Source organism: Cupressus sempervirens, chromosome 1 (genome assembly GCF_028749045.1).
Source record: "Cupressus sempervirens isolate cs-2001-9-10 chromosome 1, ASM2874904v1, whole genome shotgun sequence".
In the NCBI taxonomy this organism is placed as follows: Eukaryota; Viridiplantae; Streptophyta; class Pinopsida; order Cupressales; family Cupressaceae; genus Cupressus; species Cupressus sempervirens.
In genome coordinates, this window is record NC_143118.1 from 682,486,105 (window position 1) to 682,502,026 (window position 15,922).

General features: G+C 36.8%; 1 pseudogene; it reads left to right on the forward strand.

Moving 5' to 3' along the window:
* Nucleotides 1-218: 218 nt before the first annotated feature.
* The window catches only part of LOC149579748 (sesquiterpene synthase Cad-like), a 111,169-nt pseudogene continuing 95,465 nt past the window's right edge, over nucleotides 219-15,922 (forward strand).

Sequence of the window (15,922 nt, forward strand, 5' to 3'; positions counted from 1 at the left end):
ATGTTTAGATAAAATATTTTTTGTTTCATTCTGACCCAATAATTGTTTTATAGCAACGACAATGGGAGCTTCTAAATAGAATATAGGCCTATATCACACCAGAATAGAAAGATGATTATTTTCAAATATCAGTTGGAAATATTTTGATAGGCATTTCTGAAAAATGTGGAAGCAAAGGTAAGGCAACTGATCTGGTCAATCTGATTGTTCAAAGAAATATGGCTTCATGGAATGCGTGGACTGCAAGATATGCACAAAATGTTCTTGTCCAAAATGATTTAAAATGTTTGTACTGGATTTAATTGCATGTTATAAATGCCAAACTTTGCTATACTTTGCCCAGCCTATCCGAAAATGGGAGCAATGAAATAGAATATACCCTCAGATCTTGTAGCTGCAAATGCCTTGCTTCACCTGCATGCAGCAGCTGTAGGTACAAAGTGTAAGTATATAAGGCATACCAATCGTTTGATTAAAATATCTTTGAAAATTACTTAATTCCAAATTGGAGTCATTAAAAAAAAAAGCAAACAATTTCATGAAAATCCTTCAAAGCAATATGGTGGAACATGCCGACTATAGTATTTATAATTGCATAGATTTGTTGAAGCTTTGTCATATAATGGGAGAAGGTTATGGACAAAAGGAAAACATAGAGGATGGAGAGATATTGTGAGATATAGTTGCAACGATACTAGTAGACATTTATGCAAAATATTATCACACATTCTTAATAATTCTGATATTATAGGATATTTTAGATACATTCAAGCACATAAATTACTGAATAATATTTAAAGCTGTCGAATTATATATGTATATTTTTAGGTCAAAACAAGTTTAATAATTGTTTTATAGATGTATATTATGTGTGTAAAATTAATGATTGTATTCAATATGATGACTTGTGTTCAAACTAGAGATTTTAGTTTAAATATGATTAGAGATCCTCATATTTATATATATTTTTTGCTAATATTTCTTCTATCATTCCTCCTTGTCATCGTTTAACAACTCTGTCTAATTATAAATATGTTACATACTTCATTCTAGATATGCTTCTCACATGCTTCTAAACCCTCAATATACAAGCGAAACAACTTTGTAAATTCAAAAATAGAATTGCAATTCTAACTCTATTATGTTCAAGTCTTCACATTGTAAATGTTTGAATGTGAAATTGTTACAAACCTATGGCCCATTGACTTTATTTTATCTATTTTTGAATTAGATTGTGGAAAGAGTGATTTTTAATTATACATGTCTAGATGTTAAATAGGAAGATAAAATCTTACCAAAATTATTTGTCTTCTTATGAATCCTAAGGACTATTCCCTTAAATACGTCTAATCCCTAGCTCATACTTTCATCCATTGTGTTGACAAGCCAACCAACACTTTTGTACCACATTTATGAGTTGTTATGGACTTAGATGCAACTGACCAATTCAATAAATATAATACAAGACACATACAGTCATCTAATGACTATAGAATTAGGTTCCAATAATTATTTGGTAGAATTTGAGTTTGTATATCAAAACTCTTGAGCTTCAATAATAGAATCTAATTTTTAGAATTATGGGGGCTCCCCTATATCGTCCAACACTTCCAAATGTCAACAAAAAACTAGAACTATCTAGAAAGAATATAAGTCGTGTTCCAGTCAAATATCTTCCACATCTAATTTTTTATTGTCTAAATATTCAGAGCATAAATAATTTACAAATATTACAAAGGTGATTGTTCTTAATGAACCTTCCCAATAATTTGATCAACCTTAATTCCATTAATTTATTTTATTTCTCTAAAAGGCTATCTAGGAGCTATAATGAGTGTTATTTTTCCTACAATTTCATAAAGTTAACAAACACCATACATATACTTTATGCTATTCAAACATAAAATCTATGATTTATAAGTAATGTGATTCATCTTGATGGCAGAATGATATAGAAAATATTTTTTTTGCTCTAATAAATACCAAAGAAATGATACATTTTATTCTTATGCTTCAAAGTAAAGTACAAAATAAAATTTCAACAATATTTTTTCCATCTAGATTCTAATAGCACTACTTCCATATGTGAGAGAGAGAGAGAGAGAGAGAGAGAGAGAGAGAGAGAGAGAGAGAGAGAGAGAGAGAGAGAGAGAGAGAGAGAGAGAGAGAGAGAGAGAGATTTTCCTATAGTGCAATCACACTATTTCAAATACAAAAAATTAATAAAGCTACTTTACTATTGAAGAATTTCCACATTCTATGTTTTACTTTTTCTTTTGTGCACTATATCAGACAAAAAATTACTTCTCATGGTGTAGGAGGTCACAAAGCACAATATTCTATCATTGTTCGCCATTCTCTCCAATGCTAAACTATGTTTCTACATGTGAAACCCAATTATTCATGATCCAAGTTGATCAATTGAGACAAGTGTAATCCTTTTCCAATGGGAAGTTCGAGGAAAGAGTCTTTTCTATTCTAATTTTACATGTTACAATTTCTAATTTCTGATTTGAGATGTTGTAATCTATTGAAATTATAATATGAAAAATTGTATTATCTAGTTAAATTATAATTGGTATGTTTAAATGATATGAAAAAATCATCATAACACCAAGGTAAAAATATAAAAAATTTATCATGGGAGCAACATGAGAGAGATTTGGAAAATAAAAGGGATCCAGAATGAGACTATTTTGTGAACAAAAAAATTTGTGCTTTATTGATGAAGAATGTCTTTAGATGAGGTATATGAACCATTAATAGGAAGAAAAAGAGAATTAAAATTAGAAAGATAATGATGATGAATGATACTCCTACACTCAACAAGATAATTGAAATGTGAAAATTTATCTATGATTTCTCAAGTTGAAGTCGTACTGTCATATCATTTTGAAGGTACACTATCATCTAATATTGGATTTGTTGGTCTGACTTCTTCTGCAGTAAAATTTTTTCAGTTAAACCATAGAAAGGTCAGATGTTCTATGTCTAAATGAAGTATAAGGTTTTGGATAAACCATCTGTAAGAAATATTCGCCATGTAAGCCTTACATTCATCCCTATTTATAAATGGTCGGGCGCAAAAATTTTCAAAATTCAAAAGAAGCAAATATGCTTCCGTATTCCTTTTCCTTTCTCCCGGGTTACCTTTCTTACTATTTGTCCCTACCGTCAGATCCGATTAGATCCACCGCTGGCGTTATCTCGCTATTGAAAGTTGCATGCTCATTAAGTATAGCGAGATAGCGAGTGTCGAGTTTTTAAGCGGTGGGACCATGAAGTGAACGTGCGGCGATCGGAGATTTGCTATTTAATTGCTTTATTGTGCAGGTACACTTAGCAATTCTCCATAAAAAGGGGGAAAAGGACCCACTAGAATATCTGACATCAGAGCCAGAATGTTGATATTTTTCCAGAAGTTCCGCCACCTCGCTATCGGAAAATTCAGGCACTCCACCGTTAGCGAAGTAGCGAGGCCACGTGAAAATCTGAAAATGATGACATTGCATCTTGCTTGTGTCATAATTACACTAGGTGGCATGACCTGTCATAAATACTGTTGTCAGAATCAGTTTTAATTAACAGAAGTAATTACCAGGTACCCCCTTGCTTTTTCCAGCACGGAATCCTTTAAAGTGCCGAAGCTCGCTACCTCGCTATCAGAAAATTGAGGTGCTTCACCGTTAGCGAGTTAGCGAGGCCCCATAAAATGGTAAAAGATTGGCAAGATCTATGATGACGTGTAATGACAGGTGACTGATAAAATTTGACATGTGCTAGCTATGCAGAGATCTGATTCTCATTAATGCCTACCTGACTAAATGTACAAGAAATCTGGAACGTCAGCTTGAAGTGAATCAACGGAGCTCGCTATCTCGTTATGAAGAGTTGCAAGGAAGATAATTATAGCGACATAGCGATATGGGCCCACTGCCTTCTTTCTTAAGAAGTCCTGTAGCGTATCATTCGATCATTTCTTGGTCCGATCAACGGTTGTTGCTACCTCGTTATGGTGAGGTGCTAGTTCTTTATGCATAACGAAGTAGCGACATGCTGACACGTGTTCTCCGTCGTCAGTGGGTTTAAAGGTAAGCGCCATCAAAAGAAAGAATTATGTACGTGGCAAGCTCTCATTGGGTAATATAACTGACATGGCAAGTATAACTCCTAGTTGTTCTCTGTGTACCGCATGATCGTAGGATCTTTGAAGATCAACGACGCAGTTTTAAATAAAAAATGTAGTGCCACTCTCTGTATTAATTAGACAAGAAAGCTTCGTCCGTGAGAAAAAACAGAGTATAATACAGAGAGATTGCATCAGTTTCATTTCACGCGAGAAAAGATTTGAAGCCATTCTTGTGCAGAAGCTATTACTGAAAGAAAAGCGTGCCAAGGTTGATAAGAAATTGTCAAGTTATCTGTTCGTTGAAATTTTGCAGGAATTCAAAGGAGATTTGAGACAGAATTCAAGTAAGTAAAACTACCATCATCTCTATGAGCTTTTAAGTTTTAAAAAGGATAGCCCAAGATGCCTCCTAAGAAGGGATTTACAGGAGCAGTAAACTACCTGGATAGAAATGTGCATGATGATTTGCTTGAGTTACTTCCTGAGTCCACTATAGAAATGGTGCAAGTTAAGAGGTTAACCTCACTCAATCCTAGGCTTAGGGTAGCTGATGGATTGTATGATAAGGGTAATTGGGTCCGGGATGCTCAAACTACTCAGACTGGTTTGAGTTTATTGAAGAAATGGTTTGCAGAGAGAAAGTTATATGCCCCTCATGCCAACATTTAGAATTTTGATCTTGGGAAGATTGTTGTTCCTAGCGTGTTCATGGATTTTGACCTGCTTGAAGCCATAGCAAAAAACTATGACCAAGCCACTAAGGTAGTGAGGAGAATAGATGGTGAGGCTTTAGTTACCATCAGTCCCGAGGAGATTAGGAAGGTATTCAGTCTGGGACCCCTCACCATGTATCATGTACCCATTAATCTGACAGATTTAGAAAAGGAATATATATCCAAGAGGGATGTAGTTAGATAGGGTGCACTGAAAGCCCACATAGGCCAGATTGGAGGCCTCCCAACCATAACATCATCTTCTAAAGAGCCCTTCAAGAAATCATGTTTTAATGCCAGGGCAGTCGAGATATATAGGACCCTGTGCAGAGTCTTCGGAGAGGGCGAAGAAGACTTTATTCCGGTGAGCTTCATGTATATGATCACCCAAATCTCTTCTTTTGGTGTGGAAATAATTTTTGATTTTGCATCTTACTTGGCAAATGAGATCCATCATGGATTGGTGGGGATTGCACAAGGCAAGGTGGAAAAGGTTTGGGGTCAGTATTCCTTACTAATGCATATGTTTCTTTTTAAAGGGGCCACTTATTTTGGTAAAGAAATGGTTTTAAATAGAGAACAAGAAGGGGAAGCACTACCAGTCCAATTATGGAGTGCAGACATGACCTGGGAAGCAGAAAATGCTAGCTTCGTCAGATTTGATAGGCACTTTGCCTCCAAACTAAGGTGCCTCTTATTGAGTGATAATCCCAGAATCCCTAAGGCATTAATGCACCTTATCAGGCCTATGGACAAAACCCACAATCTAAAAGTTTCACATAATTGGGGAGATATTATCCCATATTCAGTCTCAACGGTCATTAGGGTCTATGGTTTCAAAGGAACACCCCATGTGTTACCCTATCAGGTACCTTTGAAGGTAGGGATAGCTGAATTTTTGTGGCAGTTGGGAGGAGTGGAGGAGGCCTTTTTGCACAAAAGGGGGACAGGATCAATTTTTCCTACTTGTACTATAGCCCACCAATTTGTGATAACTAAAGAAGGGTGGGCCTTTCTCCATAAATTTTTGGATCAATACAAAATGGCAGTGTCTCACTCTCATTTTTGTGATACAGAAGGTTTCTTTAACTCTGCCCTTAGATTGAGAATCAAGCTGCGTCCAGTTCAGCATGAATTCTATTTTCCAGAAGATGTAATAAGAAATGAATATTCTCTCCATGACTAAGAAATAAAGAAAGAAAAATGGAGAGTCTATTCAAAAGTTTTGGAATTCATTAATTGTTTTGATAAAAATTTCAGTCCTCTTAGTAATGCTGCAAACAATGCAGATAAAGTACATAAGCTCATGAGTAATTTCTCTGAGATAATGGAGGTAATGAATGAGAAGAAACAACATTTTATTATTTCTTTTCTAGATAAAGCCAGAGAAATTATGAGAAAATTGGGTTTCACTCCCAACATTGGAGTAGGTCCACTGGTGGTACGAAAGAAAACAGGGTATACTATTGTCCGACAGCAGGTGCCCGTTGTGCATAAAGAAAAATAGATTGTTGGATCTTCCAGCACTGTCCTAGAAGAAAGACCCCCTGAACCTTCCCCCAAAAGAAGAAGAATAATAAGCAAGGAAGAATCCCCTGATGAAAGTGGCTCACCTTCTCAAACCCCAATAAGAGTTTAGGAAGAACAACTCACCAGTGAGCAATTTGAACAAATGGGGTCACAAGGAGAAATTTTTGTTACACAAGCAGAGATTGATGAAGGCAACCCTCAGGAAACCCCTGTACCAAGTTTTGAATTAACTACAGCAGATTTCAGAGGAAGGGAATTGGACCCTGTTTTGGAACAAGCCAGTCAGCATTTTTTGTCTGATAACAATTTTGTAAGATCTAGGGCTTTCCATCAGTTTGCGTGGAGAGTAAACATGCACATTTTTGAACAAAGGTGCAATAATATGAGAACAGAACATCTAGAAATGGATGAGACCTCCATTCAAAATCTAATAAAGGAAAAAATGGTTCAAGAGTTCCAAAATATAACCCCTGATGAGGGGAGACAGATGGTAAAAAATGCTAATATTTTATTATTGCCCAATTGGGACATTGCTGACGCATTAGTTTTTAATTCTGTTTCAAATAATTTAGGACTCCAGGATCCGAATAAAGAGGAATTCTTGGGTACAGCATTCAGCAATGATCAAGCTGCCCTTGTTATGTGGTCCCTGAGAAGACGATCCAGAGTTACTTCATCACAACCTGATGACTCAGGATTGACAGGGAGTATCATTGTAAGAAGAGTTGCTGACACTTCAAATGTACAGGCAGCCCACATGAATGTGGATTATTCTAAATTTGCCCTGGCTACTGCGGAAAGAGAAGAGAGGGAAATGATGGATATGCATAATAAATATGAAGTAGTGGTGGAAGCCTATAATCAAGAGGTGAAGAGGAGAATTGAGTTAGAAAATAGGATATCTCAACTGAAAAAGGTACTTGGAAAGAGAAAAGTGGGAGAATCCAGTACATTGAGAATTGCATATCCCCCACAGTCATCTGTGGGATTAACCCCTATTATTGAGATACCTGACACCCCTGAAAGACCCCAATTCTATACTGAAGAGGAATTTGAAGCAGAAAAAACCAAATTACATGAGTGGCAGATAGAATTTAGAAATCAGCAGGAAGAGAAATGGAAGCAGGGTGTGACATACTTGAGGGATAAAATACAATGGTCAGATTTTTATGACCAGCTGACCAGGATTGTAACCCTCATAGATGAGTTAAATAAAGGAAAGAATGGACTAGACTCTCTTGCACAGAAGTGGAGACAGAGGAATAATGATGTTACAATTGTTTGTATCTCTGCAGTTCAAATGCCTTACCATCAGGTTGATAGAATTTTTGATTTATTAAATCAATTAGATAACTTTGAAAATAAAAGAGATTCTTTACAGAGGAAATTGACACTCTGTTTTTCAAGATATCTTGCTAAAAAATTCACCCTATTTCCTTGTGCCTTAGAAACTGTTGATACAGTAAAGGAAAAAGACAAATGGAAAAAGGAAATGGATGAATTATTTGATAACAAAATAACAAACATCATCAGTGAGACTGGCTGTTGGTTTTGGGCGAAGACAAATGAAGAGCTGGTAAAGATACAATTATATTATGGTGATATAAGAAAATAATTCGATGAATTAGAAGAAAATGCCAATTCTTTAATAAAGATACAAAGAGAAACCCTAAGTTTTGATTGGCCAGATGATGATACTTTCAACAGATGGAAAGACCAGTTTAGTGAACAGATGTCAGGAGAAGATGACGAGGAAGATGTAAGAGTAATAGTTACTCTTGTAGTCAGCAATAATGACATAGAAAATCCCCAGGTTAAAGTGATTTTGCATGTAACAGAAGATGATACATCACTTGCAGACCTTATGGATATGTACTCTGAAGATGAGGAATGATTGCGAGAACAGATCATAACAACCAAGAAGCATAACAGAAAGGGACCCGCCAAGAAGTGCTATTGTAATCAACCTTTCTGTTATTCTTGTTTTTTGTTTTTCAAAAGAAGGACACCTGTCACCTACTGTAGCCTGAAGCTTGTTGCATCTCACATTATTTAAGTGAGATCCCAAGGCTAAAGATGGGTCCGAATTTGGTTTTCACTAAGTGTTGTGCTTAGTTCTTTTTTGGTCCAAACATTTTTGGAAAGAAATTTATAGTATGCTTTTTCTGTCAAAATCTCTGAAATATGGATGAATGTAAAAAGAACTGTGCTTCTTCTCTGAAGGTTTTTCTGGGTCTTTTGTAAAGGATATATCATTTTCAAAGGAAATGAATACAAGTTATGAACTGTCCCCATATATGTTCTTCTCTGAATTTTGTCTCCTTTTTAATACTGAGTTACCTTGATGTTGTGTGAGTAAAAGCTTATGCAATTGATTGCAATTTAGTAAGACTGTACATCCATTTGTGATTGCTGTTAATTCAATGGATTAAGTAAAGGCTTTGATGAATGTGATGAGGTTGCTTGGGTGTTAATAAGGATTTTTGAATGATAAATTCTGGTAAGAATTGCTGATGAAAATTCGTTGCAAGGCAACAAATTAGATCTAAGAATTTACTTGACTCTGAATTCCCAATGGATTAGGCACTGATCGAGACTATTTCAGCCAAAAGAGAAGTATATTATAACTAGCTTTTTCAAAATACATCATAAAATCAATTTTCATTTATCTTTCTTGTAAGATTTTCAAAGTTGGCCAGCACTTGCCTGCCTAGATTGTTTTAGCTTCATTTAGCCATTGTTGTTGGAAACATCTGCAGAGCTATAGAAGATTTCTTGGCCATATCTGTTTCAAGGGATGTGTTTGTCTGTTATTTACCTATATGTCTAAGGATTTAGAGATGAGAATCAAAATGAAACTAAGAATAATTCTCATACAATTATTCCATCTTTGAACCATCCCCGGGTGCACCCGCCCTGGTTTTACAGAGCCAAAAGAGTAGAAAACCGTCTAAAGTTTTATTGAAGTTGGGTCCTAATACTTTGCATATGCAAGTGATAATGAGAATTGGCTATTCTTTAGGTTGTGTATGTACTGATATCTAGGTACTAAGCCTTTTGTCGCCTAGTAGTTTTAGTACTGGTAACATCAAAATAAAACACCAACAAAATGGCGACTCTGCTGGGGACTCATTAGTGTCAAAACTTGAGAATCTAAAGAAGATATAAACCCAAGTACCATTGCTACACACTGACACATCCAGCTTAGCCGAGTGTCTTATCTAACAAGCAAGAGTTGCAGTCTTACAACATCAGTGATTGATCTCTTTGTGCCGTATTTTTGTTCCCGCTCGTTTATTGTTTTCTTTCTGTCAGTAACGAGTGTTATTATATTTTCCCGAAAAAGGGTGGCGACTCAGTCAAGGTTTTGAAGCTAGTGCTTATTGTAACAAAAGAAAAATATGGCTGACAAGAGAAAAAACACAAGGGCTTACATGAGAGCCAATCCCGATGTATCAATGTATACTGATTTACCCCAAGGTGGTAGGAAGAACCAAAATAAGAAAAGAATAGATCCAAATCCTACTTGGAAGCCTAGAGGTAATGCCTCTGTAAATTCCCATTATCAACCGATAATAGCAAGAGAATCATCTTCGCTTAGTTCTGAATCCGAAAATACAAGACTTTTAGGAGGTATTTTCAGTACCCCATTACCAGATCAGAGAGTTTTTCAAGATAAAGATGTATCTACTATGGGAATTGCTTCACCCAGACCAGGGCCTGTAGCAGATATAAATTGTAGGCTAGGATTCAGGAGTTCATCTGATAACCTTTTTAATCCCAGAGTAGCCCCATATATAGAACCGAACCTTATAGATCTAGATGATCCTGCTGATTCCGAGGCAACCTCTGCTAATTCTAAAGAAGTGCAATCTGAAATAGGATTTTTGAAGAAATGGATTACTGAGGAAGAAGCTAAGCGCATCCGTCTTGAAAAAGAAAGGGAGCGAGCCACTTTGGATGCAATAATAGAAAGAGATACTCTGCTAAGAAGGATGGTTGCTTTGAAAGAGCAAAATAAAAAATTAGAAGAGAATATCCCCACTCTCCATCAGGACGTCTTTGGAAATATTGATAATCTAAGAGCTAAAGTTCAACAACAGGAAAAACTCCTAAATCAAAGACAAGAACCAATTATTGCTCAAGTTCAAGCTTATAAACCCATTCAAGTTAATCCAATAGAGCCCACTGGAACAGTTCCAGATAAAGGAAAAGGCAAGGCTGTAGGAATCCAAATAAATGAGCCTCAAGCTATACCGAGCAAACCTATACAACCCTCCATATCAAAATTAGACCTAGAACTAGAGAAGGCTCGAAAGGAGAAGGAAGACCTTGCAAAAGAACTTGAGAAGGTTGAAAATGAAGCTCAGGCCGCAGAAACCAGAAGGAAAATCCAATTCATAAAGTCTAATTCTGCATTGAATTCATGGCCTAGTTTGTCTATCCCACCTACAAATCCTGCACCAGTTAATGTTCCCATAATCCCAACTCAGAAAGCACCCCAACCTGCTCCTACCTCATCTTCCAATATTGGCACTCAAGTCCCATTTGTCCCACACAGCTATCCCAAGCTGCTCTCCTAACTCAAGCTAATGCAGCTAGTACCTCTAACGCTCCCGGTTTCTAGAAGAAACCTATATACCTCGAAAAATATAGACAAATATCATTTGTCGGTATTCCTGGTGCCCCCCATCCCATATCTTTTGATTTAAGGGATAAAGTGGTGAAGTTTTCTGGAAATAATGCTGTCACTGGTGAAGAACATTTGAGAATTTTCATTGACATGCTCAATGATTATGAAGTTTAACATGAGGACATGGTGATGAAATTATTTGTGCATTCACTCACAGAGGATGCAAGGGATTGGTTCAGGAGGTTGCCTGATGATAGTATTACTTCATGGAGTGATTTGGAGAAATTGTTCAAGGAACAATATGGGGACAATACCAATGCAGGATTCATGTTGAATGAGTTCAACAATATCAAGAAGAATCTAAATGAATCCACATTTGATTTCAATGTGAGATTTCAGAAAGGGATGTACAAACTATTTCAATTTATGCGGTTAAATGAAGACGTCTGTCTTACAACCTACTTCAATGCCTTCGATAGCAAGATGGCCTACCAACTGAGAGATAAGGATCCTAAAACTCTGAGAGATGCCTATAGAGTTGCAGTGAATATAGAAAATAATAGAAAGGCCTCTGGCAAATTAGGGAGGAGGGATGATCCTAAGCTTTTCAACCCTAAGAATAATAATAAAAGGGAAGGTGACAAAACATCCATGGGAAAAAGGCCTGAAGAACCTACTATAGGCCATGTTTTAGAAATGCTTAAGAAAATGAATCCCAGTAATAAGTCAAATGTTACTGAGAGAGCCCCTGTGAATAACAGCAATTTCAATAGATAGCCTAGGATGCAGAATTACCCTTACACCACCCAATGGAAAGATGGTAAACCAGTTCCTAACCAGATCCAAAATATGAAAGATAAGGGTACCCCAGACCCCCTGCAAAGGAACACTGTAAATATGAATGATGATGTGCATTGGTGCATTATATGCCAATCACCTCATTCTGCTGACTATTGTGCTGTTGCCCAGTCGTTCGCCCAAGCTCAAGGAGCGCAAGTAGAAGAAGAAACAGAAGAAAAAAACCATGATGATATAAGCTGCAATATAGCGAATACATCTGATGATTTGATAGATTCTGACTCAGAAGAACCTGAGAACGATGTTACCAGCCAGAGAATTGCCTACCAGTTACATCATCAGCAAATATTTTCAGATGATGAGAAGAATGATACAGATAAGGTATGCAATACATTTTCTGAAGTAGGTTTCACAAACCTAAGAATCCCCTCTAAGGAGGAAATTGATAGAATTACAGCCGAAATGATTTCACAAGTCCACAGTAATTACAATTTGAGAAATAGAGCAATAAGTAATGAGGCAGGAAGGCCATCTAGTATGTTCATCAAAGACACCACTCATAAGACAGATGATCAACACAAGAAAGTCAGTATAGATGTGTCTAAGATCAAGGAGAACAAGGGTCAGAAATGGGAACCAAAAAGGAAGGTTCAATTTCAGAAAGTTGAAGCAACAAAGACTGTAGTACAACCAGAGAAATCAGAACCGGATGTTGTCAAGCTAAAAGTGGTGCCCACTACTCAAAAGACTCCGATCCCAGGTACTATTGTAAAACCTACTGTGGTTGAACCTGTTGATATGATTGCCATGTTATCTCAAATTACTGTGAAAGTACCCTTGTCTGAGCTCTTTAGAATTGAAGAGCATAAAAATAAGGCTTTGTCATGGTTGGGTGGAATAGCAAACAACAATAGTATTGATAATCAAGCTGTTGCCCAACAGACCCCATTAATAATAGAGGACAATGGTATTATATCCCAGATTCCTCACATGTTCTTAGATGATTCATCAGTTGCGTTCATACAAGATATTGATCCTTTTTTCCTTAGTTTAATCATAAAAGGGAAAACCTTGAAAAATTGTATGATAGATTCTGGAGCTTCCAACACTATAATGCCTTTTAAAGTAATGGAAGCCCTAGGATTGAAGGTGGATACTAAGCAAGGTAGATGCCGAGGGATGGATGCTAGAGAGGTTCCAGTAATAGGTACTATAAATGCCTTACCATTTAAACTGGCTGCATTTCCTGAGGTGGAATTAACCATGTCTGTCCTTGTAGTGGATATACCCCCACATTACGGGATGCTACTTTCCAGAAAATGGAGTGCCGCCATGGGGGGAAGCCTACAGTGTGACCTTACTTATGCCACTTTCCATATAGGGGACAAAGCTGTCAGGGTAAATAGGGAACCAAGGGTTAACCACATCTTAGGTGAAGACATTGACAAAGATACCACTTGTTTCCTAGACACGGGGATCAATGCTTTCAGGGCTGAATTAATTATTCAGGAAGTGGAAAACTTACCTGATATCATTGAAAATGAGGTTGAATGTTGCATGAATTCACCAAAACTGTGGACAATGTTCTTTGATGGGGCTAGTTCTAAAGAAGGTGCAGGGGCAGGTGTAGTCTTTGTATCCCCTGAAAATAACACCTTCAGGTATTCATTCACCTTGAAGTTTGCTTGCACAAATAACATTGCTGAATATGAAGCATTGTTGCTAGGTCTCAAAGTGGCCACACATCACAAAATTAAGAAATTGTATGTCATAGGGGATTCTGAATTGATCATCTCTCAGATTAAAGGAACATACTCCTCAAAAAATAGGAGATTAAAACAATATAGAAATGCGGTCTGGGATCAATAGAATTCTTTGATGCATTTGGGATCTCATGGAGAGATAGAACCCAGAATAAAATGGCTGATCTTCTGGCCAATGTAGCTATCAAACCAAAAGAAATATCATTTGCAGGAATCTCCCAGATTGAGATTCAAAATAGACCTTCTATACCTGACAACATTGACAATTGGTAGGTGTTTGAAGATGACAAAGATATCACAAATTTTTTGCTAAATGAAGACAAATACCATGGGCAGGAGATGGACTGCAATGGACTGATTGAAACCATAAATGGGAAGGAAACCATTTTTGGTCAAGAAATCATGCAATTAAAAACAAATAAGATGCCTAAGGGGTTGGTAGTCTTGGAGAACATTTTTGATAACCAAGACAGAGTAAGATCGGAAATAAAGGACCCCAAACCGCAGGAGCTAGAAGAAGTGAATTTGGGAACGAATGAAATCCCTAAAAAGGTTTACATCGGCCAAGATCTGCCAGTTCAAATCAGAAAAGCATTGATTGACCTACTTAGAAAGTACAGGCATGTTTTTGCTTGGTCATATGATGACCTTAAAGCTTATAGGGAGGACCTTTTCCAGCATGTCATACCTTTGAAAGAAAATGTAAAACCCTTTAGGCAAAAGCAGAGGCCAATCAATCCCACCCTTGCCCCAAAAATGCAGGAAGAACTGACAAAACTGAGAGATGGTGGAATAATCAAACCAATTAGGCATTCCACTTGGGTTTCAAACCTTGTTCCTGTAAGAAAAAAGAATGGAGATATTAGGCTTTGTGTGGATTTTAGAAATCTAAACATTGCATCTCTAAAAGATAATTATGGCTTACCTAATATGGAAGCCATGTTGCAACAAGTGACCGGCTCTGAATTAATGTCAATGATGGATGGCTTTTCTGGATATAATCAAGTTCTGGTAAAAGAAAGTGAACAGTTCAAAATAGCCTTCACAACCCCTTGGGGAACATATGTGTATGTGAGGATGCCTTTTGGCTTGATTAATGCAGGAGCTACTTTCCAAAGAGCCATGGATGTAGCATTTCATGAATATATTGACAAAATTATGGTTGTGTACCAGGATGATCTTACAGCGTATTCTAATAAGGCTGAAGATCACTACAAACACTTGAACAAATTTTTTATAAAAGCCCTGGAATATGGGGTATCCCTAAACCCAAAGAAATGCTCGTTTGGGGTCACAGAAGGAAAGTTATTAGGACACATAGTGTCCAAGGATGGGGTAAAAATAGACCCAGAAAGGGTAATGGCTATTGATAAAGTCCCTAAACCTAAAAACGTGAAAGGTATACAGTCCTTTTTTGGCCAGGTTAATTTTCTGAGGAGGTTTGTTACAAATTTTGCTGAAATCAGTAGACCCATTTCAAAAATGCTCAAGAAAGGAGCTGTTATAGATTGGAATGGTGAACCTTCACAGGCTTTCCAGGATATAAAAACTACGATAAAAAATGCTCCAGTGTTGAGGACCCCAGATTATACAAAACCCATGCATATCTTTTCTTTTGCATCATTCCATACTGTGGCTGCAGTTTTATTACAAAAAAACCAAGAAGGGTATGAACAGCCTATTGCTTTTTTTAGCAAATCCCTGCAGCATGCTGAACTGAAGTATGAAATAAATGAAAAACAAGCATATGCTTTGGTAAAGGCTGTAAAAGCATTCAGAAGTTATTTGATAGGTGCTACTATTATTGCCTTTGTACCTAGTGCTGCAGTTAAAGATATTTTCTCTTAGCAGGAAGTGTCAGGAAGGAGATGCAGATGGATCAATAGAATCCAAGAATTCAACATCGATATGCAGATAACTAAGTTAGTCAGAGGTCAAGGTTTGGCCAAACTTATGGCCGAAACTAACCTGGAAGCTAATCAGATAAACCTAGTAAATGATGATTTCAGAAATGATTTATGCGACATGGACCAGTGTGACTGGTACATTAATGTTATACATTATTTGCAACACATGGAAGTTCCTCCCCATCTGCCTGATAATGAAAAAAGAAATATTAAATTGCAAGCCATCAGGTATGTAATTGTTCAAAATAACTTATGGTGGAGAAACTTTGAAGGAGTTTTGTTGAAATGTGTTGACAGAGAAAGGGCAAAAGAGATTTTGAAAGAAATGCATGCTGGAGTATGTGGAGGACATTACATGGCCAAAACTACTGCGCATAAGATAATGAGAGCTGGTTTCTGGTGGCCCACTCTGTTCAAAGATGCTCAAGCTATGGTTAAAAAATGTGATC